At 38.1% G+C, this 27,403-nt stretch overlaps 1 protein-coding gene across 1 annotated transcript in view; it reads left to right on the forward strand.

Moving 5' to 3' along the window:
- Positions 1-27,403, forward strand: part of LOC123519806 (AF4/FMR2 family member lilli-like) — a 215,282-nt gene that overhangs the window by 5,961 nt on the left and 181,918 nt on the right. The window lies entirely within an intron of this gene.

Raw genomic sequence — 27,403 nt, forward strand, 5'->3', positions numbered from 1 at the left:
GGTTCATGAATATATATATATATATATATATATATATATATATATATATATATATATATATATATATATATATATATATATATATACAATAAGCCCCCACATTTAGTGATCCTATTAGTCTGCCGAAACCATTGCTAAATTGGAATTTCGCCAAATTTGAATACTACTTTAAATAGGGAAAAATACCAATCAGTCTTTTGTCCGCCCAAAGTCCCCATTTCGAGTCCCGATTTACAGCTGCAACATCGCCACCTTCACGAGAATCAGCACCCCCCGAACCACTAGTGAAGGCCATGGTGATAGCGAAACTCGCTAAACAGCGAGGATGGGAGCACAGAAAATGAGTTCACACGCTAGATTAACACACACAATAGCTCAAGTGTCGAGCGGGAATGCCGGAGGCACTGTGGGGCTGACGTCATGGCCAAACAGACATGCGATTGGCTCAGAGTGAGCGGGAGGCGGGACAGTGTAGCGCGGTACATTCGCTAAATATGAGAGAAAATCGCCAAACTTGAGGGCTTGGCTTTTTTCCAGACAGTCGCTAAATAAGGGTTTCGCTAAGCTGGATTTCGCAAAATTTGGGGGCTTACTGTATATATATATATATATATATATATATATATATATATATATATATATATATATATATATATATATATATATATATACATACATACATACATACATACATAACATAACATAACATACATACATACATACATATACACAGGCAACCCCTGCTTAACGAGCGGGTTACGTTCCAAAAAAAAGTTCGTTAAGCGAATTTTTGTTAAGCGAACTAATTATAACAAGTTTGACCCCTGACTTGAACATCCATTGAGAGTAAACAAAGTGAGAGTGCATCATAGTACAATGAAAGGTTTAATGAAAGTAATAATTATGGAGTTAAACATTTAAGCAGTTTAATTTAAGACTAAGTCATTATAATGTACACTAATGTATGTATGTAAGTAACTTTATAATGGTGATGATCTTAAATTTATGAAGGGAGGGAGAGTGGAGTGGGAAATACGCTAGCTGGCAACCTGTGGAATGTAAACAAAGGACGCATCATTGTACCGCATACAAAACTTATGTACCAAATTTCCACAAGGCTTTTCATTTTATCCATTGCAGAGTCACGAGTTCAGGTGGTTCTTTTAGCTTGCAAGGAAGATATGGTCTCAACAGCCTTCTTAACCCTTATGTTCCAGCGATCGTATATGAACGATTGCATCAATGCGTCCGTAGCGACGGCGATCGTTCCTGTAATAAAGAATTTTCGCGCCTCATGTTTTAGCTCCACACGCGGTTTCTCGAGTCAGATGGCGAGTGGAAGTATCTGGCTTCTTTTTCCACTCGTAGTGTTGCCACTAGCTCTGTATATTTAGGTGTAACGAGGCTATTCTCCCATTCTGAGGGTGACACTTGGCAACCCCAGCGACCCGCCGTGTCGAAAGCACCCTGATAAGAACGAAGGAACGTCTCAGTTCATAACTCACTATGGAACAAGACAGTTCATTTTTATTTAGCAGTGCTTCTGAGCCTGACTACAGTGACAGTGATTATGAGGAAGAAACTGAAGAAAGCAAAGACAGCAGTAGTGAAGACTCTGAAAATGATTCAGAGGATCCACCTGTTTTCTCAGAACAGAGAGAAGACAGAGATAATGGTGATGGAGAACAGACTCCAAACATCGTATTGAGAACCCAGAGTGGCTCACGGAGACGCAGGCATGCCTCTCGTGTTCTGGGAAGACGATCAAGGGTGTGTGTGTGTGTGTGTGTGTGTGTGTGTGTGTGTGTGTGTGTGTGTGTGTATTTACCTAATTGTAACATACGGGAAAAGAGCTATGCTCGTACTGTCCCGTCTCCATATCTACTAATGTCCAGCTTTTTCTTAAAATCATGAATATTCCTTGCGTTGACCACTTCCACGTCTAAACTATTCCATGCTTCCACCCTTCTATGAGGAAGCTATATTTTTCACATCTCTCCTATAAGTGGCCATTTTAGTTTTTCCCATGCCCTCTCGACATTCTTTCATTCCACATACACAGATCTTCCCTATCCATTTTTCCATGCCAATCATCACTCTGTATATTGCTATCAGGTCTCCCCTTTCTCTTCTGTTTTCCAGGGTCGGAAGTTGCATTCTGTTCAGTCTGTCTTCATAAGTCAAATCTCTTAAGTCAGGCACCATTTTGTTGCAGCCCTCTGTACTTTCTCTAGTTTCCTTATGTGTTTCTTTAAGTTCGAGCCCACTGTATTGTTGCATATTCAAGCCTTGGTCTTATCATTGCAGTAATTATTTTCTTCATCATTTCTTCATCTAAATATCTGACGCCACTCTTATGTTCCTCAATAAGTTCAATACTTCTCCAATTATTTTGTTTATATGTCTCTCTGGCGATAGGTCATTGGTAATTGTCACCCCAAGGTCTTTTTCTTCATGACTGGTTTTATGTCTTCATTTCCTATCTTGTACATACTCCTGATTCTTCTTTCACTCTTGCCAAACTCTAATTTCTTGCATTTTGTCGTGTTGAACTCCATTTGCCATGTACAGCTCCATTTCCATATTCTGTCCAAGTCTTCCTGGAGTAGTTCGCAATCTTTGTCACATCTCACTTTTCTTAACAATTTTGCATCGTCTGCAAATAGGCTCACATAACTGGACACCCCATCCACCATGTCATTTATGTAGACCGAACATTACTGGTGCCAACACTGATCCCTGTGGAACTCCACTCTCCACCAAGCCCCATTCTGATGGTCTGTCCTTAATTATTGTTCTCATTTCTCTTCCTACCAAAAGTCTTCCATCCATTTTAGTAAACTGCCATGCACTCCTCCTACCATTTCAAGTTTCCAGATCAGTCTCCGGTGTGGTACCTTATCAAAGGCCTTTTTTAAATCCAGATATATTCCATCAGCCCAACCATCTCTTTCCTGTATTACATCTATCACCCTCGAATAGTAACATATCAGGTTTGTCGTGCATGAACGCCCTTTTCTAAAACCAAATTGACACTCACAAAGTATGTCATTTTCTCCAAGAAGTCTGTCCATCTATTCTTCACCACCCTCTCACACATCTTAGCTACCACACTTGTAAGTGACACTGGTCTATAGTTCAATGGGTCTCTCTTGTTACCTGATTTATAAATTGGGACAATGTTAGCTCTTTTCCAGTCTTGGGGCACTACACCTTCCCTTAATGAGGCATCAATTACTTCACAAACTTTTTCTGCCAGTTGCTCCTGCATTCTCTTAAAATCCATCCTGATACCCCATCAGGTCCCACAGCTTTTCTCACTTCTAAACTCCCCATCATATTCTTGATCTCCTCCACAGTTACTTGAAACTCCTTCATAATCCCTTTCTGTTCCATTACCAGTGGTTTGTCAAAAGCAGTCTCCTTTGTGAATACCTTCCGAAAGCATCCATTCATAGCCTCTGCCATTTCCTGGGATCCTCACTGCATACTCCATTTACTTCTAAACTTTCAATACTTTCTCTATTTTTGATGTTGTTGTTCACATGTCTGTAAAAAGCCTTGGTTGGTCTTTACATTTATCAATTATATCCTTTTCTTGTTTCTTTCTTTCTTCTCTTCTAATCAACACATATTCATTTCTTGCTCTTTTGTAACTTTCCCACTGCTTAATCCGTCTTTTCCTTCTCCACCTCTTCCATGCATCCTCTTTTCTTGTTCTAGCCTTTTCACATCTATCGTTAAACCAGTCCTGCTTTCCAACTTCTCTATGTTGTCTTATTGGTACAAATTTTTTTCTCACCTTCTTTGTATATTTTTATAAATTCCTTCCACTTTTCATTTGCTCCCTTAGTACTCTTGAATTTCATCCAATTTGTCTCTTGAAAGAATTTCTTTAGGTTTCCAAAATCTGTCTTGGCATAATTCCATCTTCATTTCTTCTAGATTTCTCTTCATCTATCACCTTGAACTCCAAAACTGCATGATCACTCTTTGCTAAAGGGCACTCCACCCTCATCTCCTCAATGACCATTGGCTCTGTACTAAAGACCATGTCCAGTCTTGATGATGCTCCCTCTCCTCCAAACCTAGTATCTTCTTTGACCCACTGAGTTAACACATTTTCCATTGCCAGTGTCAATAGTGTATTTCCCCATGTTGTCTCTGATCCTTCCATTGACCAGTCCTCCCAACACACCTCTTTACAATTAAAATCTCCCATCATTATAGTTCGTTCACAGCCACCCAACATTTCTTCCAGACATGTTCCTGTATCACTTATCATTTCTTCATATTCCTGTACTGACCATGCATTTGTCTTAGGTGGTACGTACACCACTATGTAGTGCCTCTTTTTCCTTCATTAGTTTCTGCTCTGATCTTTAGCACTTCTGCCTTTCCCATACCTTCTTTCACTTGATCCACCTTTATATCTTTTTAACCAGCAACATCACTCCTCCTCCCATCTTACCTACTCTATTTCTTTTCCAAACATTATATTTCCTTCTCCAACCATCATCAGGTCTTCTCCCTCTCTCAGTTTTGTTTCAGTAAGACCCACAATATCTGGGTTCTTGTCCCTCAAGTAATCGTTGAGTTCTAAAATCCCGATATCACTCCATTTATGTTGGAATACATTACATTCCGCTCATACGTAAGTTTCTTTAGTCCTTTCTTGCTGTACTTTTCTGGGTTATGAACCACTTCCTCAGTCTCATATCCAAGATTCTCCAGAAAAACTCTTTCTTCTCCTCTTCTGTCCTCTCTTCATTTTTTTCAAAGCCTCCTTTCTCAACTCATTTAACATTTCTCTTTCCTTTTCACCGAGATCTCTTCTCAACCAAATCTTCCTTGTTGTTTCCTGCTGGGCTAGCCTCCATGACTTCTCCACCAATTCATCTACATCCTTTTGTGACTTAAGTTTGATTCTTATTGGCCTCATACCTTCTCCTGTGAACTTTCCAATTCTATGGAAGTCCTCTATTTCTTGTACTAGGTCTTTTCCTCCTCCTGCACCACATTAATGATATTATTTATCACCTTTTTATGTTTTTCTCTCTCCATTTTACTCGGTGTCTTATCCTCCTCCACACCAAATATCACCACACATCTCTTTTTGTCTACAGTTTCCCTCACCAATGTCTCATTTGACTTAATAACCTTCACCACTTTCTCAGCAATCTTCTCTTCTATGATCTGTTGATCTATAATTTCAGCAAGGCCCAAAGTTTTCTCCCAGACTCTTTGATTTCCTTTTCCAGACTTGCAACTTTGTAATTTACCTCCTTTCTTTCCACTTCCTGACTTTTTTCCATTCAGCCTGCTTCTCCATCACTTTTCCTAAAGATTCTCCACATTTTCGCAATTCACTTTAATTAACTTAACTTCCTCTTTCAGTACTGCATTTTCTTTCTTCATTTCAGTGCACTCTTTCATTACATTGTCATAACTCGTTTCCAGGCCCCCATACTTTTCAAACAGTTTTTCAATTTTACCTTCCAACTCCAGAATTTTCTTCACATAAACGCTCTTCTCCATTATTCCTTGAAATCCTGTGAAGTCTGATTCATCTTTCGAGTTCACGGCCGCCATGTTGCGCAGATGTGTGTGTGTGTGTGTGTTTGTGTTTGTGTGTGTGTGTGTGTGAGAGAGAGAGAGAGAGAGAGAGAGAGAGAGAGAGATGATAGCTACATGTTATTTGCTTGAAAATTGATATGAAAAGGGGTGAAAATATTCTCTCTCTCTCTCTCTCTCTCTCATTGGAAGTGTACAATTTCTCTTCCAAGATGAGAGAGAGAGAGTGTGTGTGTGTGGTTGCGCAGTGTCATCGCTCACCGAGCTGTTTCTGCTTGACGGATCACACAGCGGGCGGAGGAGGAATCCTTGATAAGGCAATAACTAAACTTTCAGAGGTCACATTGAGCTAGAAAGTACATCATTGTATTCAGAATAACAAAGAGAAAATAATTATTAGTATTCAAACGGTCTTCTGACAATTTCTAGGTTTATCATTTTTACCCGTCATGGGATATTGGAAAATAGTTTAAGCACCGGAACATAAGGGTTAATAGAGTCTGCTGACTTGAAAATAGTAGACACTAGATGGAGTCAAGCCACGATGGCGAGCAATGCTATTAGTTTTCTCGCCTCTCTCATGTCTGAATAATATCCAGCTTCACTTCGAGAGTAAGAGACTTCCTGGTCTTCTTAGCAACACTAGGCGACATTGCAGAGCTGGTTGCAGGGCATTTTGGTGGCTTGTTGAGCGAGGGAAGACGAGCTGGATCTGGACACTGTTATTGTTTTGAACTGAGAGTGGGGAAGGGTAAGGGAGTGAATTGTGTGCGTGTTGTCCACGAGAGGCGCTGGTGTATTCAAAGCCTGTCGGCTTGCGTGATATGGCGGGGCTTTCAAACTTGGAAAAAATTACCTGGATAAAATTTCGTTAAAGTGAGTTTGGTGTTCGTTAACAGCAGATGGTAGTAAAGGAAATGTTGTTGTGGCGAAATTTCATCGTGTGAACCTTTGTTGCGGGCTTGCCTGTATATACAGGCAACCTCCGTTAACGAAGGTTCACAAACGAATTTCGCTACAACGAAGGTTTCATTTACTACCATCTGCTGTTTAAAGAACACCAAACTCGCTTTAACAAAGTTTTATCCAGGTAATTTTTTTCCAAATTTGAAAGCCCCACAATATCACGCAAGCTGACAGGCTTTTGAATACACCAGGAGCTGCTGGTACTAAGGCCTGCCTCAGGAAAAATCCTGTGACACCTATAGAATAAAGATCAAGATCAAGATCAAGCCTCGTGGACAACATGTGCAACACTCACTCCCCAGTCAAAACATAACAGCATCAGCAGCAGCTTATCTACCCTAGCTCAACTTACAACCAAAATGCCCTGCAATTGGCCTAGTGTTCATAAGAAGACCAGGAAGTCTCTTACTCTCCACGTGAAGCTAGATATTATTCACAGACATGAGAGAGGCCAGAAAACTATAGCAGTGCTGGCCACCATCTTGACTCCATATTATACTGTCTCTATTTTCAAGTCAGCAGACTCTATTAAGAAGGCTGGTGAGACCGTATCTTCCTTGCAAGCTAATAGAACCACCTGAACTCAGTGACTCTACAATGGATAAAATGGAAAGCCTTGTGGAAATGTGGTACATAAGTCTTGTATGGAGTACAAGGTTGCCGGTTAGTGTCTTTCCCGTTTCACTCTTCCTCCCTTCATAAAGTTAAGATCATCAACATTATAAAGTTACATCAATAAATACTTTAGTGTACATTATAATGACTTAAATTAAACTACCTAAATGTTTAACTTCTTAATTTTTACTTTCATTAAACAATTTACTGTACTATGATGCTTTGCTTACTCTCAATGGAAGTTCAAATCAGGGGTTAAACATGTTATAATCGGTTCGCTTAACGAAGTTTCGCTTAAGGAAGTGATTTTTAGGAATGTAACCCCTTCGTTAAATGGGGTTTGCCTGTATATATATATATATATATATATATATATATATATATATATATATATATATATATATATACAGTGGAGACTCAATACTCGAACTTAATTAGTTCCAAGTGGCCGTTCGAGTCTTAACCCGAAAACTGCTGTACGCCTTCTGGGTGGCTTGGCGGCAAACTGCTGTACGCCTTCTGAAGCGCTCTTTTAAACAGGCACCATAAAGTTCCCGTGATTCGTATTTCTTTGAAATTATTTTTTTGTGTTCTAATAACCTTTCTATTAGTAATTTATATCCTTCTAATAAGAATTTGGTTATTTATATCATATTTATAAAGGAAAACAATGAAACACTATGTTTTTATTTTATTTAGTCGACATTGCATTCCTTTCATAGATATTAGAGATTGAGTCTCATGTATGGTAAGAGGAAGCTATAATGTAGTAGTATAGAAGTTGTTTTTGTACAATAGAAAAGAGATAAAGCGAATAAGATTATGGAAACAAGACCATCTTCACTAGACGTTTGTAACACTGTCAGACGTGTCGGCCCGGCCCGCATCGCGTCATGAGACATGACTCATCGTCGCTCCTCTCTCTCTCTCTCTCTCTCTCTCTCTCTCTCTCTCTCTCTCTCTCTCTCTCTCTCTCTCTCTCTCTCTCTCACACACACACACAGATATATAGTATGATATGTATGTTATTGTGGCTTACACGGAACTAATATTTGTTACTTTATTTATTGTGAACCAAGCAAAGAGTAGTATTTTAGTTTCACTTATTTATTTTGAACAAAGTGTGAGAGAGAGAGAGAGAGAGAGAGAGAGAGAGAGAGAGAGAGAGAGAAAAAAATGTAAAACAATAGGGGCTAGAACAATAACCAGTGCATATGCATTTTACTTAACCAATTTATCCATTCCATATGTATGTTGTTTACTCAATATACTTTGATGCCATTTACTTCATTTGCGATTCAAAATATTAGTGTCAGAATAATGGAAAGAATATTACTTATACGGAAATTGCCATTATAGAAATAAAATACTTTTGTTTTATCATTTATTTCTCTTGAAGCAAGCAAGAGAGAGAGAGAAAGAGAGAGAGAGAGAGAGAGAGAGAGAGAGAGAGAGAGAGAGAGAGAGAGAGAGAGAGAGACATTCGGCGTTGAAAACACTGTCCGTCGACGAACAGTGGCAATAAGCGGTCTGTGTGTATCCTCCCTGCCTCCTCCCCCTACCTCCCCCCTCCCATCCCGCTCTCCACAATGCCTCTAGATCCTGCCAGAAATCCATTTTTGTGGCGAAAAATACTTAGAAATATGGTAGCTACAGTAAATTTTGAGTTACAGAATTGTGAAATGAAGTATCTGTGACACATCTTTATAAAGTATATATCTTTCAGTGAAAGTCAATCGTTCGCTGATTTAGCCGCACCAGGAGACACCCTCTGAATGTGAATGCCGCAGTTTACGGGTTAAAAAGCTCTACTATTGATACAGTAATACTCTGCTTAATGAACGTTCATCTAACGAATTTACAGTTTAAGGTACTATATAAAGTTAGACCAAAAAGTCCGCATAACATACAACCACATCTGTTTTAGCAAATTTTCTGGGTTTGAATTTGCCGGGTGAGGAACCGAATGTGGCAGCTTCGCTGTGATTGGCTGGCTCCCTGCCCCTGTCCCTAGCACTCCTGGGTCTGGTTCCAAGAAGCTGGTTGTTGTCTATGTTGGTATAGATAACCTCCATAGAAACCTCCTGCTCACATACCAACCTTAGTAAAATAGCATCCACAAGGATTCGTTACTGTTGGCGGGTGAAGGTTGGTAGCCCACCTAAAAGTGCTCATTGGCTGCCAGGAGCTGGATCCAAGAAACTTTAACAGCATCAGAGCAACCTCCTGCCGCGAAATGGCATCCATGAATGCTTGGAGGGACGGTAACGAGGTTATTCTGAGGTTGCTGGGAACACCACCTCTTGAGGTGGTGTTACTGTCTTATATATGTATTTATGTTCACAAAATAACATTTTTATTAGCTTTTTACAAACCTTGCCCCCAAGAAAGGATTGTTTTGTAATGCATAAAGTGAAATCTTACATGGAATACCAAAAAAATAAAGCAGAGATGAGATTGGCCATAGACGAGGCAGAGACTCGCGGCTAGTCGGCCGCTTCTTCTTGTGACCCTTTTAGTTTGCGTGTTGCTTTCACCACGATATTGAATTTATGTTTTCACTCTTCTATTGCCTGCTATAATGGATATCATATCTTAGTACAGGCAACCCCCGTTTAATGAAGGTTTACACAACAAAATTTCGCTACGACGAAGGTTTCATTTTACTAACATGTGCTTGTTTAACGAACACCAAACTCGCTTTAACGAAGTTTTATCCAGGTAATTTTTTTCAAATTTGGAAGCCCCACCGTATCATGCAAGCTGACAGGCTTTTGAATACACCAGGAGCTGCTGGTACTAAGGCATGCCTCAGGAGAAATCCTGAGACACCTGTAGAATAAAGATCAAGATCAAGCCTCTCGTTGACAACACAATCGCTGCTGATACAAAGGCCTGACTCAGAAGAAATTCTGCATCACCTGTAGCATGAAGATCAAGATCAAGATCATGTGCACCACTCACTCCCCAGTCAAAACATAACAGTGTCACCAGCAGCTCATCTTCCCTAGTTCAACTTACCACCAAAATGCCCTGCAATGTGGCCTAACATTCCTAAGAAGACCAGGAAGTGTCTTACTTTCTAAGTGAAGCCGGGTATTATTCATAGACGAGAGAGGCCAGAAAACTAATAACATTGCTTGCCACCATCTTGACTCCATCTTCTGTCTCTACTATTTTCAAGTCAGCAGACTCTATTAAGAAGGCTGGTGAGACCGTATCTTCCTTGAGAGCTAAAAGAACCACCTGAACTCGTGACTCTACAATGGATAAAATGTGGTACATAAGTTTTGTATGCGGTACCATGATGCACACTTTGTTTACATTCCACAGGTTGCCGGTTAGTGTATGAGAAAAGTTGAGTCTTAAGAAAGTTGGTGGAAAAGTGCTAGTGTGACGCCGCCTTTACTGTTGTGTGTATAGGTCACCATCACCTTAATGCTTATGTACCATTTTTTGTTCCAGATTATACATTTAGTGTGCTTTCATTCATTGTTTTCTTACCCATTTGGGTTATGTACATGTTTTTTCTCAATTTATAAGGCGTTGGGAGAGGAAATTCCGCGTATTCGGATATTTTGCGTATCCGCCAGGGTCTTTTCTGCTATAATTCATATACAGGGGCGATTACTGTATTATGTGTCTGTGCACACCTTCAAATTTAAGAAAGTGTATGGAAATCAACATAACCATTTTGCTTCCTTAGTCAAAAGAAATGGGGGAAAACACTGATTTCTAGGCGATGATAAACTAAGAGTTATTATTTTCTTAAAATTTTTATGTTTAAACTGATTTTTTTATAAGAAAATTGCAAAATACCATTTAAAATTTTTTTTTTTATATATGCTATGACCTATAGTGCGTGTAGGTATACAGTGTTCCCTTGCTATTTCGCGGTTGGACTCGCGTTTTTTTTTTTTTTTTTTTTTTTATGCTATGACCTATAGTGTCTGTTGGTATACAGTGTTCCCTCGCTATTTTGCGGTTCAACTTTTGAGGCCTCACAGTTTCACGGGTTTTATATATACTCAGATACGTTCTGTGGATTTTTCACTATATCATGGGGTCCATGGCGCCACTTACAAGTACTGTACTTACAGTAATTCGGTAAGTTGGTGTCTAATAAGGATGACAATATTCGTTACTATGTGCAAAAAGTACAGGCAACCCCCGCTTAATGAAGGGGTTACGTTCCTAAAAAACATTTCGTTAAGCGAAACTTCGTTAAGCGAACCGATTATAACAAGTTTAACTCCTGATTTGAACTTCCATTGAGAGTAAGCAAAACGAGAGTGCATCATAGTACAGTAAAAGGTTTAATGAAAGTAAAAATTATGAAGTTAAACATTTAGGTAGTTTAATTTAAGTCATTACAATGTACACTAATGTATGTATGTACGTAACTTTATAATGTTGATGATCTTAACTTTATGAAGGGAGGGAGAGTAAAACGGGAAATACATTAACCGGCAACCTGTGGAATGTAAACAAAGTGCGCATCATGGTACCGCATACAAAACTTATGTACCACATTTCCTCAAGGCTTTCCATTTTATCCATTGTAGAGTCACGACTTCAGGTGGTTCTTTTAGCTTTCAAGGAAGATGCAGTCTCACCAGCCTTCTTAATAGAGTCTGCTGACTTGAAAATAGTAGACAGTAGATGGAGTCAAGATGGTGGCAAGCAATGTTATTAGTTTTCTGGCCTCTCTCTTGTCTGTGAATAATACCCAGCTTCACTTCGAGAGTAAGACACTTCCTGGTCTTCTTAGGAACGTTAGGCCACATTGCAGGGCGTTTTGGTGGTAAGTTGAACTAGGGAAGATGAGCTGTTGGTGACACTTATGTTTTGACTGGGGAGTGAGTGGTGCATGTGATCTTGATCTTGATCTTGATGTTACAGGTGACACAGAATTTCTTCTGAGTCAGGCCTTTGTATCGGCAGTGCCTGTGTTGTCCACGAGAGGCTTGATCTTGATCTTTATTCTACAGGTGTCTCAGGATTTCTCCTGAGGCATGCCTTAGTACCAGCAGCTCCTGGTGTATTCAAAAGCCTGTCAGCTTGCATGATTCAGTGGGGCTTTTAAATTTGGAAAAAATTACCTGGATAAAACTTCGTTGTAGCGAAATTTCGTTGTGTGAACCTTCGTTAAACGGGGGTTGCCTGTACTGTACAGGTAGTTCTTAATTTATACGGTAGATGAGTTCTAGAAGGAACCGTATAAAGTAAAAATCGTATAAAGGAATGAATACCCAACTCCCTAGAGTTGTTTTTTTAGTATAAAAGAGCAAACCTGAGCTTTATACAGTACCTCCAGCCCCTTTCCATCAAGCAGCCATGCGATCCTCATGAGCGTGACTCCCAGTACATCCACTTCATCCCTTGGTTGAACAGCCTCACCCTCCAGGGCGAGGCTCAGGGGCATCCTTGCACCACTACCATCACCATCACCATCACCATCACCATCATCATCATCACCACCACCACCACCACCACCACCACCACCACCACCACCACCACCACCACCACCACCACCACCACCACCACCACCACCACCACCACCACTAGACTTTGAAGGATGTGTTCAAAATAGAATAATCTTTCACTGTATGTATACATTTTGCATTAAACACATTTATATTATGCTTATTATTGGTTTTATTAATAAACTTACAAAGACATAAAAATGACTTAAGAAAAAAAGAAATGTTTAAACAAAATTATTTTATTAGTACCTTCTTCCTCTATTTTGCTACTTCCTCCTCTGATGTGTCACCATTGTCGTCGTCTGTCTCCGATTCTGTTACTTGACTTGGTGTGTGCGGTCTGAAGAAGCTTGTTATCGATTGCTGTTTTTTCTTTTGTTTTTCTTTGAGAAGAACCTCATAGCACGTCATTTTTTCCATAACCCCTCTGATGACGGCGGTGCTTCTTTCAATATTTGGGTCATTTTCTTCGAGAATTTTCATTGACTGCGCCAACAAGTTCATACACTTAGACAAGTTGGCTGCTGTGAGGGCTCGCTGAGGTTGTCCTGATGTGTCTGTTGCTGCTGCTGCTGCCTCTGCCCCCTCCATTATCTTCACACTCTTTTTTCTATGTCTAAAAGATCCCCATTGGAGAGCATTGGCTTGAGTTTGCAATCGCCTTCCGCGTTGGCCCCCTTAGAGGCTTTAAATCCTGGGGCAGAAGCTTCTTCTTTGGAGATGTATGTACGGTTTGGTAGTTTTTTCCAGTAGAGGCCAGTCTCATCAATGTTGAAAACTTGCTCTGTGGAATAATCGCCGTCTTTTATAATTTTCTGCAGCACAGTAGGATACTCTGCTGCAGCTTGTGCATCTGCTTAAGATGCTTCCCCTACCATCTTCAGGTTGTGAAAATTGCACCTCTTCTGGAAGTTGCTGAATCAGCTGTTACTGGCAGTGAATGGCTTCTTCTCCCCTTTGATGGTGTCATAGATTGACACAGCCTTCGCTTTGATTAGCGCCAAGCTGATGGGCACATGGGTCTTATTTTGGTGCTCAATCTACATAGCTAGCATCTTCTCCATTCTCTGCATCTCCACCGAATGAGCATAGGATGACTGGCTACCTTTCAGTGGAGCTCTTGCCTTAGCTGATTCTCGGATCTTCGTTGCGTTGCGTTTTATGCACCTTACCATGGGTTCGTTCATGCCCAGTGCGGCCTGAATAACAGTGTTTTGCTGGCCTTTTTCTGCCCTGTCCAAGACTTCCAGCTTTTCCTTCAGTGTATATGTCTTCCTTGCTTTCTTGGGCTTATCACCGCCAGCTGGAGATGCAGAAGGGCGCTTGGGAGCCATGGTAAACACTGCATGAGAGAGGGAGATGTTGCCACAACCACATATAGGTGAACAATGAGGCTGCTTGGCGCGCAGCCAGGGTGAAAAGGATGCGGGTGGCGGGAAATAGCTAGCTAGTGACACCTTGTGGCTGCATTTCTGAACTAAATCGCCGCGCAAATTTTAACTTTCTTGAAACCGTATAATTCTGAGGAATTCGTACAATGTGATGAATAACTCCTATTTTTGGACACCGTATAACTCTGAATTCGTATAAAGTAAATTCGTATAAATGGAGGACTACCTGTACATGTATTGTTTGTATACATATACAGGCAACCCCCGCTTAACGAAGGGGTTACGTTCCTAAAAAACACTTCGTTAAGCGAACTGATTATAACAAGTTTAACCCCTGATTTGAACTTCCATTGAGAGTAAGCAAAGCGAGAGTGCATCATAGTACAGTAAAAGGTTTAATGAAAGTAAAAAGTATGAAGTTAAACATTTAGGTAGTTTAATTTAAGTCATAATAATGTACACTAATGTATGTATGTACGTAACTTTATAATGTTGATGATCTTAACTTTATAAAGGGAGGGAGAGTGAAACGGGAAATACACTAACCGGCAACCTGTGGAATGTAAACAAAGTGCGCATCATGGTACCGCATACAAAACTTATGTACCACATTTCCACAAGGCTTTCCATTTTATCCATTGCAGAGTCACGAGTTCAGGTGGTTCTTTTAGCTTTCAAGGAAGATACAGTCTCACCAGCCTTCTTAATAGAGTCTGCTGACTTGAAAATATTTGACAGTAGATGGAGTCAAGATGTTATTAGTTTTCTGGCCTCTCTCCTGTCTGTGAATAATAACCAGCTTCTCTGCGTGAGTAAGATACTTCCTGGTCTTCTTAGGAATGTTAGGCCACATTGCAGGGCGTTTTGGTGGTAAGTTGAACTAGAGAAGATGAGCTGCTGGTGACGCTGTTATGGTTTGACTAGGGAGTGAGTTTTGCACGTGATCTTGATCTTGATCTTGATGCTACAGGTGACGCAGAATTTCTTCTGAGTCAGGCCTTTGTATCGGCAGTGCCTGTGTTGTCCACGAGAGGCTTGATCTTGATCTTTATTCTACAGGTGTCTCAGGATTTCTCCTGAGGCAGGCCTTAGTACCAGCAGCTCCTGGTGTATTCAAAAGCCTGTCAGCTTGCATGATACGGTGGGGCTTTCAAATTTGGAAAAAAAAAATTACCTAGATAAAACTTCATTAAAGCGAGTTTGGTGTTCGTTAAATGAGCAGATGGTAGTAAAACGAAACCTTCGTTGTAGCGAAATTTCATTGTGTGAACCTTCGTTAAATGAGGGTTACCTGTAGAGTACTGGATGCATATGTTTAGCCTACAAAAATGTTTATAACAGTGTGGGGAAGGGTAATGCAGTTAAGAGAACAGTTGATAAGAGTGTGGGGAAGGTTTATACAGTGGCAGGAAGGTTTGATAATAGTGTGGGGAGGTTTAAAAAGGTTTTAAATGTTATGCATATAGCGAAGTATATATAGCGTCACTACTTTCGCGGATTTTCACCTTTCATGGGTGGTTACAGAACCCATTCCCTGCAATTATTGAGGAAACGCTGTACTTGAAGAGTATGTATAGGAAGCTCTGTTCAGCTTTCACCCATTAGTGGCACAGGCAATTTTATTTATAGTGGTACTCATATTAGGGCCCTAGTGCATCTTTGGTGTAACCACCTAGAACCTGGGTATCGACAAATGGTGTAGTATCAAGGCAGTAGGTGGTGGGATTCGAACCTAAGTGTGTACGTCTGTTCGATCCCACATATGGGTTAATGTATATTGTTCAAAGAGACCAATGACTCAGTGTTTACATAAAAATGAAGTTATGTAATTCACCTCACCTCGGTTGCCTGCTGGTCATCCAGCCAGTCTTCCCTATTATGGAGCGAGCTCAGAGCTCATAGACCGATCTTCGGGTAGGACTGAGACCACATCACACAACACACACGGGAAAGTGAGGCCACAACTCCTCAAGTTACATCCCGTACCTATTTTGCTGCTAGGTGAACAGGGGCTACACATTAAGAGGCTTGCCCATTTGCCTTGCCGCTTCCTGGGACTCGAACCCGGCCCTCTCGATTGTGTCGAGCGTGCTAACCAATACACTACATGGTGTGTGTATTCTTACCTATGGGATATCTTTTTCATTGTTTGATTGTATTAGTTAGCTAGGATGATGTCATTCTCTATACCTAATTGTATCACAAAAAGCTTTATTTCTAAAGAATATTATTAGACTGTCTGTCTTAGTTTAAGATTCAGTTTCACTAAGTACAGTACTGTGTAGTTATGTTTGTTGCTGGCTAACAAGATATCACTGAAGCTTTAAGCCTACTTGTGGCAGGAGAGGGTAATCACAGTGATGTACACATACAGTAACAGCGGGCTTCCCACTATCACTTGGCATATATAATCCTTTCTGGAAGCTATCCTTTTATACTTTTAAAAATTTTAAAGTTATCATCCAAACTGTATTGGAGATTTTGAGGAATTTTTAAATTACATTTTTTCAGATGCATAATTACCAATTGAATAATTATTTATTCATTTGTATCAACAAAGTTAGACACCTTGAGGTCTTTTAGCCTCAAAGTCTTAATTTTTTATGTGTGTATAACTTATGATAGATGTTCCCTCTTTTTTTTTGTGAAAGGATGGTAGACGTGCAATCTTTTATGAATTGTTTTTTGTTTTGTTCTATTGATCATATTTCTTGAGTCCTATTTAAACTTGTATGCCCTAACTTTTCCCTATAAGGGATGTGGTGTAGAAATAGTAAATGATTGAACCTTATGCTAGGTCTTGGATAGCTTATTTTTCTGACTTTCATTTTCTTCAAGTGATCAGATAATTTCAGTGTGTTACTTGACAAGTACTACACACTTCTATTGAAAACACTTCCAAATTTCTCTATGCTCTCCTGCTTTTCAAAATCAAAACATAATCAGTCTAAACACAAATTCACAATTTATATTGCTTCTTCATTTAGTTGATTTTGCTGTGCTTCTGAAGCTTAGATTAGCATGGAGACCCCTTGCATGTCTCTTTATACATACATTTTTTTTTTTTTATTGAATATCACAGGTGTGTTTTTGTGCTGTGGTTTCTCACCACTGTAACACCTGCTAGCAAAGGGAGGTACGTGGTGAGCTTAATATCTGGTGCTTGTGAGGCTTCATTCCCTCTTTGTGGTTGGTAATACCATATGGGTTGTGTCCATCCACCCTCAGTTGTTTGTCTGTGCTCTGTTGACTCAATAGTGGACAGGCATTCTTACCAGCACCTAAGATCAATCATACAAATACAAAATGACAGGGAAAAGTGTCTTAGTTCAGATGTGCAGTGTAAATGCACAAAGGTCTGTTCTACCAAGGATATCTTTGGATCATGAACAGGCTGTGTAAGTTGTGTTTTCTGAATTTTCATTTGTAAATTTAAAGGTCAGGTTTAATATAAGAATTCCTTGTACTTGACAATTAAGATTGATTGTCAGAATTTTTTTTTGAGTTCCTTGACTAACTTTGAAGTGCATATATCTATCTATCTATCTATCTATCTATCTATCTATCTATCTATCTATCTATCTATCTATCTATCTATATATATATATATATATATATATATATATATATATATATATATATATATATATATATATATATATATATATATATATTCATATATTCATATATTTGAACACACATGGCCTGGTAGCTCAGTGGTTAGAGCACTGGCTTCACAAGCCAGATGACCGGGGTTCGATTCCCCGTCCGGGTGGAGGTATTGGGGTGTGTCTCCTTTCACGTGTAGCCCCTGTTCACCTAGCAGTGAGTAGGTACGGGATGTAAATCGAGGAGTTGTGACCTTGTTGTCCCGGTGTGTGGTGTGTGCCTGGTCTCAGGCCTATCCCAAGATCGGAAATAATGAGCTATGAGCTTGTTCCGTAGGGTAACGTCTGGCTGTCTCGTCAGAGACTGCAGCAGATCAAACAGTGAAAATTACACACACGCACACACACACACACACACACACACACACACACACACACACACACACACACACAGACACACACACACACACTTCAGAGTTAGAGTCAAGGAACTAAAAAAATAATTCTGACAGGCAATCCTAGAATATATATATATATATATATATATATATATATATATATATATATATATATATATATATATATATATATATATATATATATATATATATATATATATATATATATATATATATATATATATATATATATATATATATATATATATATATATATATATATATATATATATATATATATATATATATATATATATATATATATATATATATATATATATATATATATATATATATATATATATATATATATATATATATATATATATATATATATATATATATATATATATATATATATATATATATATATATATATATATATATATATATATATATATATATATATATATATATATATATATATATATATATATATATATATATACCCAGTGGTACCTCTAGATACGAAAGGTTCTGTATATGAAAATTTCATTTTATGAAATGATATGTGAAGATTTTTTCGCTTCATATTACGAAAAATTACTCAGCATACAAAAGTTGCAAAACAAAACTTGAAATTCCTGCGTGCAGAAAATGTTAAAATTCTCGCCATTTAGAAACTGAAAAAAAAAAAAAATAAATAAATAAATACTGTATTTTACGGCTTGCAAGATGCTGCATCTTGGAAGATGCATCCTAATATTTGAAAGAAATTTCTAAGAAAAAAAAGTCATTCTCATACAAGAACACATTCACCATATACCTGACCACTGAACACAAAAACATCAGAAGCAAGGAGTCTGCAAGACACTATTGTTTCACCACTCATTACAAATTTGCTGGAGCACTCACCACAAATTTAAAACTATGTAAATAAAAACACCATAGGTAAATACGTATACACAGTGAAACAGTCCATCTCTTCTTGTTTTAGTGGCGGGCGGCGGCATGTATTGGACGTATTGTTTACATTACGGAATCACTTGTCCGATCGCCATAACCGAACGCGTCAGAGCTGCAGTTCGTATTTGATTTATTTTGCAATCGTGCTTCACAGGCTTTATCATTGTGAATATAATTCACAAGTGGAGTTTTGACTCTTGCTTGAATGAGTAAGCCATTTGGATGTTCTATTAATAAAAGTATAAAGGCACCTGACATGTGTGAGCATTCGTGTGCATGTATGTATGTGTGTGTTGCTATGAGATGAGGGAGCAGGCCATTTTCTACACACGCCGAGTAGGCTGCAGGAAGGATTATGGTATTAGAAATACTTGTAACAGCTAATAATAATAATATTAAGTGTCTTGTAAAGTTAAGTGTTAATGTTTCCTGCCATTTTCTATATTTTCTGTCGTTTGCCCTCCTCCTCTGCCGCCTTTTTCGCTTTCGGACATTGCCTCACTTGAAAGGCAAGGTTCCACATTTTCGTACCATTTTTGTATTATAATTTTTCATTTATTATTGCATTATGTTCTATTATCTACTTCATTTACAGATATTAACGGTTAGGTTAGGTATTTTGAATGATTCAAATGTATTTGGCTCTTATTTCATTCTGGTTTTACCCTTATTATAAAATTTAATGTGTTTTAGAGAACTTGAATGAATTAGGCGATTTACATGTAAAAGCAACTCATTATACAAAAGAAATCATGATATGAAAGTTACTCTGGAAAGAATTAATTTTGTATCTCGTGGTACCACTATATATACAGGCAACCCCCGCTTAACGAAGGGGTTACGATCCCAAAAAACCCTTCGTTAAGTGAAACTATATTAAGCGAACCGATTATAACAAGTTTAACCTCTGACTTGAACTTCCATGGAGAGTAAGCAAAGCGAGAGTGCATCATAGTACAGTGATAGGTTTAATGAAAGTAAAAATTATGTAGTTTAACATTTAGGCAGTTAAATTTAATTTAAGTCATTATAATGTACACTAATGTATGTATGTACGTAACTTTATAATGTTGATCTTAAATTTATGAAGGGAGGGAGAGCGAAACGGGAAAGACACTAACCGGCAACCTGTGGAATGTAAACAAAGGGCGCATCATTGTACCGCATACAAAACTTATGTACCACATTTCCACAAGGCTTTCCATATTATCCATTGTAGAGTCACGAGTTCAGGTGGTTCGTTTAGCTTGCAAGGAAGATACAGTCTCACCAGCCTTCTTAATAGTCTGCTGACTTGAAAATAGTAGAGACAGGATATGGAGTCAAGATGATGGCCAGCAATGCTATAGTTTTCTCGCCTCTCTCGTGTCTGTGAATAATATCCAGCTTTACTTCGAGAGTAAGAGACTCCTTGGTCTTCTTAGGAACGCTAGGCCACATTGCAGAGCATTTTGGTGGTAAGTTGAGCGAGTGAAGACGAGCTGCTGCTGACGCTGTCATGGGAGTGAGTGGTGCGTGTGTTGTCCACGAGGCTTGATCTTAATCTTGATCTTGATTCTACAGGTGTCCCAGGATTTCTTCTGAGGCAGGCCTTTGTATTTGTGGCTCCTGGTGTATTCAAAAGCTTGTCGGCTTGCGTGATACAGCGGAGCTTTCAAACTGGAAAAATTACCTGGATAAAACTTTGTTATAGTGAGTTATGTGTTCATTAAACGAGCAGATGGTAGTAAAATGAAACCTTCGTTGTGGCGAAATTTCGTTGAGTGAACCTTCGTTAACGGGTTTGCCTGTATATATATATATATATATATATATATATATATATAATATTGGTTCTGGCCTAGCAGTGAAAAGTGGTTCAGTTGTTTGTTTACATTTGTGTGACTGCGACATTCCAAGGCAGAACTTGCAAGGAACAACTGGCCAAGATGAGCTGTTCTGTTGTTTATGAGTGGACAAAGCTGTTTGAAGAGTTTCTCATAGAGAGCAATAAAGGCCAAAAATAGCAATAAAAAAATAGCAATGACTTGGTGAGGGTAAAGGGGCCGCCGTGTTTGTTTACAGTTGATAAACGTGACAAAGGTGGTAGCGAGCTTGTGGGTGATGACCACCGGCGACGAAAGTTGGCAGAAAGTTGACGGAAAAGTACTAGTGTGACGCTGCTTTTACTGTTGTGTGTACATCCCAACCACCCCCTTGTACTGCTTATGTCCCATTTTTTGTTCCAGATTTTACATTTAATGTGCTTTCTGTCATTGTTTTTTTACCCATTTGGGTTAAGTATAAGCCTTTTCTCAATTTATAAGGGGTTGGAAGAGGAAATTCCGCACATCCGGATATTTCGAGTATCTGCCAGGGCCTTGGCTGCTATAATCCGGATACACAGGCGATTACTGTACGATCGTTAACCGAGGGACACCTGTATATATATATATACCCAGTGGTACCTCTAGATACGAAAGGTTCTGTATATGAAAATTTCATTTTATGAAATGATATGTGAAGATTTTTTCGCTTCATATTACGAAAAATTACTCAGCATACAAAAGTTGCAAAACAAAACTTGAAATTCCTGCGTGCAGAAAATGTTAAAATTCTCGCCATTTAGAAACTGAAAAAAAAAAAAAAATAAATAAATACTGTATTTTTTTTTGTAAGATGCTGCATCTTGGAAGATGCATCCTAATATTTGAAAGAAATTTCTAAGAAAAAAAAGTCATTCTCATACAAGAACACATTCACCATATACCTGACCACTGAACACAAAAACATCAGAAGCAAGGAGTCTGCAAGACACTATTGTTTCACCACTCATTACAAATTTGCTGGAGCACTCACCACAAATTTAAAACTATGTAAATAAAACACCATAGGTAAATACGTATACACAGTGAAACAGTCCATCTCTTCTTGTTTTAGTGGCGGGCGGCGGCATGTATTGGACGTATTGTTTACATTACGGAATCACTTGTCCGATCGCCATAACCGAACGTCCAGAGCTGCAGTTCGTATTTGATTTATTTTGCAATCGTGCTTCACAGGCTTTATCATTGTGAATATAATTCACAAGTGGAGTTTTGACTCTTGCTTGAATGAGTAAGCCATTTGGATGTTCTATTAATAAAAGTATAAAGGCACCTGACATGTGTGAGCATTCGTGTGCATGTATGTATGTGTGTTGCTATGAGATGAGGGAGCAGGCCATTTTCTACACACGAGTAGGCTGCAGGAAGGATTATGGTATTAGAAATACTTGTAACAGCTAATAATAATAATATTAAGTGTCTTGTAAAGTTAAGTGTTAATGTTTCCTGCCATTTTCTATATTTTCTGTCGTTTGCCCTCCTCCTCTGCCGCCTTTTTCGCTTTCGGACATTGCCTCACTTGAAAGGCAAGGTTCCACATTTTCGTACCATTTTTGTATTATAATTTTTCATTTATTATTGCATTATGTTCTATTATCTACTTCATTTACAGATATTAACGGTTAGGTTAGGTATTTTGAATGATTCAAATGTATTTGGCTCTTATTTCATTCTGGTTTTACCCTTATTATAAAATTTAATGTGTTTTCGTAGAACTTGGAATGAATTAGGCGATTTACATGTAAAACGCAACTCATTATACAAAAGAAATCATGATATGAAAGTTACTCTGGAAAGAATTAATTTTGTATCTCGTGGTACCACTATATATACAGGCAACCCCCGCTTAACGAAGGGGTTACGATCCCAAAAAACCCTTCGTTAAGTGAAACTATATTAAGCGAACCGATTATAACAAGTTTAACCTCTGACTTGAACTTCCATGGAGAGTAAGCAAAGCGAGAGTGCATCATAGTACAGTGATAGGTTTAATGAAAGTAAAAATTATGTAGTTTAACATTTAGGCAGTTAAATTTAATTTAAGTCATTATAATGTACACTAATGTATGTATGTACGTAACTTTATAATGTTGATCTTAAATTTATGAAGGGAGGGAGAGCGAAACGGGAAAGACACTAACCGGCAACCTGTGGAATGTAAACAAAGGGCGCATCATTGTACCGCATACAAAACTTATGTACCACATTTCCACAAGGCTTTCCATATTATCCATTGTAGAGTCACGAGTTCAGGTGGTTCGTTTAGCTTGCAAGGAAGATACAGTCTCACCAGCCTTCTTAATAGTCTGCTGACTTGAAAATAGTAGAGACAGGATATGGAGTCAAGATGATGGCCAGCAATGCTATAGTTTTCTCGCCTCTCTCGTGTCTGTGAATAATATCCAGCTTTACTTCGAGAGTAAGAGACTCCTTGGTCTTCTTAGGAACGCTAGGCCACATTGCAGAGCATTTTGGTGGTAAGTTGAGCGAGTGAAGACGAGCTGCTGCTGACGCTGTCATGGGAGTGAGTGGTGCGTGTGTTGTCCACGAGAGGCTTGATCTTAATCTTGATCTTGATTCTACAGGTGTCCCAGGATTTCTTCTGAGGCAGGCCTTTGTATTTGTGGCTCCTGGTGTATTCAAAAGCTTGTCGGCTTGCGTGATACAGCGGAGCTTTCAAACTTGGAAAAAATTACCTGGATAAAACTTTGTTATAGTGAGTTATGTGTTCATTAAACGAGCAGATGGTAGTAAAATGAAACCTTCGTTGTGGCGAAATTTCGTTGAGTGAACCTTCGTTAAACGGGGTTTGCCTGTATATATATATATATATATATATATATATATATATATATATATATATATATATATATATATATATAATATTGGTTCTGGCCTAGCAGTGAAAAGTGGTTCAGTTGTTTGTTTACATTTGTGTGACTGCGACATTCCAAGGCAGAACTTGCAAGGAACAACTGGCCAAGATGAGCTGTTCTGTTGTTTATGAGTGGACAAAGCTGTTTGAAGAGTTTCTCATAGAGAGCAATAAAGGCCAAAAATAGCAATAAAAAAATAGCAATGACTTGGTGAGGGTAAAGGGGGCCGTGTTTGTTTACAGTTGATAAACGTGACAAAGGTGGTAGCGAGCTTGTGGGTGATGACCACCGGCACACGAAAGTTGGCAGAAAGTTGACGGAAAAGTACTAGTGTGACGCTGCTTTTACTGTTGTGTGTACATCCCAACCACCCCCTTGTACTGCTTATGTCCCATTTTTTGTTCCAGATTTTACATTTAATGTGCTTTCTGTCATTGTTTTTTTACCCATTTGGGTTAAGTATAAGCCTTTTCTCAATTTATAAGGGGTTGGAAGAGGAAATTCCGCACATCCGGATATTTCGAGTATCTGCCAGGGCCTTGGCTGCTATAATCCGGATACACAGGCGATTACTGTACTTGTAATATATGGTTTCTTTTTCTTTTCCTGTTTTGCACATCATTTCATATATCTTAGTTTGCATTTTCATGACCTGAAAGTGCAAAAGTTCCTACTTTTACATCTAATTCAAATGCCCGAAAGAGAGAGAGAGAGAGAGAGAGAGAGAGAGAGAGAAAGCATGCGCGGTTTGTTATTGGAGCTTGTGGGGTGTTTCGTAGCGGCGGGTTTTACCATGGGTTTGGGGAGAATTTTTTGATGTGCAATAACTTTGCTCTCAGAGGTCATACCATGATGAAAACTACATTGTTGTACTCAGAATAACACAGAGAAATATGCTTTTATAAGGAAGAAAATCTTTTAGCATTTTTGACAGGTGGATTTTTTCCCCGCTGTAACAGACGGAAAGTAAATCAGCTCTCCGTACTTTAAAGGTTAAATGGTTCGATTAACCAACACAATTGCACCTGCTGGGGACTTGACAATCCACATGTTATGGTTTATCATCATGTTGATTCACCAGGAATTACAGTGTGGTACAGCTTATTGTCAAGTGGATTAATTGGACCATTCTTTTTTTATGCTACTGTGACTGGTCCTGTTTACTTGAACTTGCTACAACAGTCTGTCATGCCAAGCATTAGTGAACACTTTGAAGAAGAGGATTTCTATTTTCAGCACGATGGGGCACCCAATACTACCATCGCGATGTTAGATCCTTGATGAGATCTTACCAAACAGATGAATTGGATGGATGGGTTTTGTTGAATACCGTCCACATTCACCAGACCTCACACCACTAGACTTCTTTTTATTGGGATACCTAAAAGACAAAGTCTAGGCAATGAAACCTTGAACAATTGCTGAATTGAGAGCAACCATTGAATGTGAATGCACCCAAATACCAAGGGAATTGTTTTATGATGTTTGCTATTCCATCGCTTTGCGTTGTCTGCGATGTCTGGACCAGAACGGACATCAGTTTGAGAAGAGGCAGTGACAAAACAATAGAATCATGTTTGCAAATTCTTTTACATGTTTAAAATTAAATAAATAATAATAAACGCCTAGCTTACAATTATTTAAAGTGTGTATATATATATATATATATATATATATATATATATATATATATATATATATATATATATATATATATATTTATATATATAGGCAACCCCCAGTGACAAAACAATAGAATCATGTTTGCAAATTCTTTTACATGTTTAAAATTAAATAAACAATAATAAACGCCTAGCTTACAATTATTTAAAGTGTGTATATATATATATATATATATATATATATATATATATATATATATATATATATATATATATATATATATTATATATATAGGCAACCCCCGCTTAATGAAGGGGTTACATTCCTAAAAAAACCTTCGTTAAGCAAAACTTCGTTAAGCAAACCAGTTATAACAAGTTTGACCCCTGACTGAACTTCCATTGAGAGTAAACAAAGTGAGGGTGCATCATAGTACAGTGAAAGGTTTAATGAAAGTAAAAATTATGAAGTTAAACATTTAAGCAGTTTAATTTAAGAGTAAGTCATTATAATGTACACTAGTGTATGTATGGAAGTAACTTTATAATGTTGATCTTAAATTTATGAAGGGAGGGAGAGTGAAGCGGGAAATACGCTAGCTGGCAACCTGTGGAATGTAAACAAAGGGCGCATCATTGTACCGCATACAAAACTTATGTACCACATTTCCACAAGGCTTTCCATTTTATCCATTGCAGAGTCACGAGTTCAGGTGAATCTTTTTAGCTTGCAAGGAAGATATGATATCATCAGCCTTCTTAATAGAGTCTGCTGACTTGAAAATGGTAGACAGTAGATGGAGTCAAGCCATGGTGGGAAACAATGCTATTAGTTTTCTTGCCTCTTGTGTCTGTGAATAATATCCAGCTTGACTTCGAGAGTAAGAGACTTCCTGGTCTTCTTAGCAACGCTAGGCGACATTGAAGGGCGTTTTGGTGGCATGTAGAGCGAGGGAAGACGAGCTGCTGCTAACGCTATTATTGTTTTGAACTAGAAGAGTGAGTGGTGTGTGTTTTGTCCATGAGAGGCGCTGGTGTATTCAAAAGCCTGTCGGCTTGTGTGATACGGCGGTGTTTCCAAACTTGGAAAAAATTACCTGGATAAAATTTCGTTAAAGCGAGTTTGGTGTTCGTTAAATGAGCAGATGGTAGTAAAAGGAAACCGTCTTTGTAGTGAAATTTCATTGTGTGAACCTTCGTTAAGCGGGGGTTGCCTGTATATATATATATATATATATATATATATATATATATATATATATATATATATATATATATATATATATATATATATATATATATATATATATATATATATATATATATATATATATATATATATATATATATATATATATATATATATATATATATATATATATATATATATATATATATATATATAAATTCTCTTGTAGGCATATGAGGTTGAAGGCTATAGCAATTTCTCTTTTATTGATTTTCTTATGTACAGTTTCTATTTGCCGTACTGTTTTTCGGTGTTCATCCTGTAGCTGGATGAAAAGCTCAGTGAAGGGAGGCGATGTTTCGGAATTAACTTGTTCCATCTTCAGGCTGAGTATGGAGTATGGAACAAGTTAGTTCCGAAACGTCGCCTCCCTTCACTGTGCTTCTCCTCCTGCTACTGGATGAACACTGAAAAACAGTAAGGCACATAGAAACCATACATAAGAAAATCAATAAAGGAGAAATTTCAATGGCATTCAACTTCGTATGCCTACAAGAGAATATCTTGCCTAGCTATATATATATATATATATATATATATATATATATATATATATATATATATATATATATATATATATATATATATATATACATACAGGCAACCCCCGTTTAACGAAGGGGTTACGATCCTAAAAAACACTTCGTTAAGCGAACCGATTATAACAAGTTTAACCCCTGATTTGAACTTCCATTGAGAGTAAACAAAGCGAGAGTGCATCATAGTACAGTAAAAGGTTTAATGAAAGTAAAATTATGAAGTTAAACATTTAGGTAGTTTAATTTAA

Source organism: Portunus trituberculatus, chromosome 46 (genome assembly GCF_017591435.1).
Source record: "Portunus trituberculatus isolate SZX2019 chromosome 46, ASM1759143v1, whole genome shotgun sequence".
In the NCBI taxonomy this organism is placed as follows: domain Eukaryota; kingdom Metazoa; phylum Arthropoda; class Malacostraca; order Decapoda; family Portunidae; genus Portunus; species Portunus trituberculatus.